The following is a 2,500-nucleotide window of genomic DNA, read 5'->3' as shown; positions in this document are numbered from 1 at the left end:
AAAGAATTTTCGTTCTCTATATTATATATTTTATATAAAAATATAAGAACGATATTTCTTCTTAATATTTGCCAATTTTCAAATAATTTATCATTCTTAATAACATTTTACTTTTTTTTCAAATGCATTTTTAATGTAATAATTTCATATATTACATAATTTTTCTCTTTGAATTGAAATTAATAATTTCATAATTCTATTTTTTAATCATAAATATATATGATTGAAAAAATTTTCTCCTCTTTTCCTTTGTTTAAAATTTAATTTTTCTTATAAATTTTTGTTTTTCTTATTTTTTTCTCTTCATCATCTGTTTAATTTCCTGTATTTATACAAGAAACAAACAGTTGAGGATAATTTCTATGTAATGCTAGTATAGAATATAAAATTTTGAATTCAAAAATTTATTTCTATTTAAACTAACTATAGAAAACCAGGAATAAAATACAATAACACCAATATGCCATAACATGTTAGTATAGAATATAGATTCTTCATATATGTATATATATTCGAAAATTTTTTCTATTTAAACTAACGTATGGAAAACCAGGAATAAAATCATAATATTACCAGTTTAATATGGCTCAAATTCGAGTTTCATATAGTTATGATTCGATTTATATGCTTCAATATCATTGGTTAGTTAACTTTTGATATTTTCATATTATATCACATGCCTTCACCGTGAGTGTTTTTTGCCATGCACACCTCACATTGTCAAAAATGTATGGGAAAAATTCATTTCAATACATTTCAGTTTGATTTGAAATGTCTTTATTATATATTTTAGTGCCAATATGCCAAGGTTATATTCCATAACATGTTAGTATTAGAATATAGATTCTTCATATATGTATATATATTCGAAAATTTTTTCTATTTAAACTAACGTATGGAAAACCAGGCATAAAATCACAATATTACCAGTTTAATATGGCTTAAATTCGAGTTTCATATAGTTATGATTCGATTTATATGCTTCAATATCATTGGTTAGTTAACTTTTGATATTTTCATATTATATCACATGCCTTCACCGTGAGTGTTTTTTGCCATGCACACCTCACATTGTCAAAAATGTATGGGAAAAATTCATTTCAATACATTTCAGTTTGATTTGAAATGTCTTTATTATATATTTTAGTGCCAATATGCCAAGGTTATATTCCATAACATGTTAGTATTAGAATATAGATTCTTCATATATGTATATATATTCGAAAATTTTTTCTATTTAAACTAACGTATGGAAAACCAGGCATAAAATCACAATATTACCAGTTTAATATGGCTTAAATTCGAGTTTCATATAGTTATGATTCGATTTATATGCTTCAATATCATTGGTTAGTTAACTTTTGATATTTTCATATTATATCACATGCCTTCACCGTGAGTGTTTTTTGCCATGCACACCTCACATTGTCAAAAATGTATGGGAAAAATTCATTTCAATACATTTCAGTTTGATTTGAAATGTCTTTATTATATATTTTAGTGCCAATATGCCAAGGTTATATTCCATAACTCTCTATTTTAACTAACGTATGGAAAACCAGGCATAAAATCACAATATTACCAGTTTAATATGGCTTAAATTCGAGTTTCATATAGTTATGATTCGATTTATATGCTTCAATATCATTGGTTAGTTAACTTTTGATATTTTCATATTATATCACATGCCTTCACCGTGAGTGTTTTTTGCCATGCACACCTCACATTGTCAAAAATGTATGGGAAAAATTCATTTCAATACATTTCAGTTTGATTTGAAATGTCTTTATTATATATTTTAGTGCCAATATGCCAAGGTTATATTCCATAACTCTCTATTTAAACTAACGTATGGAAAACCAGGCATAAAATCACAATATTACCAGTTTAATATGGCTCAAATTCGAGTTTCATATAGTTATGATTCGATTTATATGCTTCAATATCATTGGTTAGTTAACTTTTGATATTTTCATATTATATCACATGCCTTCACCGTGAGTGTTTTTTGCCATGCACACCTCACATTGTCAAAAATGTATGGGAAAAATTCATTTCAATACATTTCAGTTTGATTTGAAATGTCTTTATTATATATTTTAGTGCCAATATGCCAAGGTTATATTCCATAACTCTCTATTTTAACTAACGTATGGAAAACCAGGCATAAAATCACAATATTACCAGTTTAATATGGCTTAAATTCGAGTTTCATATAGTTATGATTCGATTTATATGCTTCAATATCATTGGTTAGTTAACTTTTGATATTTTCATATTATATCACATGCCTTCACCGTGAGTGTTTTTTGCCATGCACACCTCACATTGTCAAAAATGTATGGGAAAAATTCATTTCAATACATTTCAGTTTGATTTGAAATGTCTTTATTATATATTTTAGTGCCAATATGCCAAGGTTATATTCCATAACTCTCTATTTAAACTAACGTATGGAAAACCAGGCATAAAATCACAATATTACCAGTTTAATATGGCT

The sequence above is a fragment of the Anastrepha obliqua genome, unplaced genomic scaffold (assembly GCF_027943255.1).
Source record: "Anastrepha obliqua isolate idAnaObli1 unplaced genomic scaffold, idAnaObli1_1.0 ptg000066l, whole genome shotgun sequence".
Lineage (NCBI taxonomy): Eukaryota > Metazoa > Arthropoda > Insecta > Diptera > Tephritidae > Anastrepha > Anastrepha obliqua.
The sequence above is the reverse complement of the archived record's forward strand: the minus strand, read 5'-3'. Positions refer to the sequence as shown.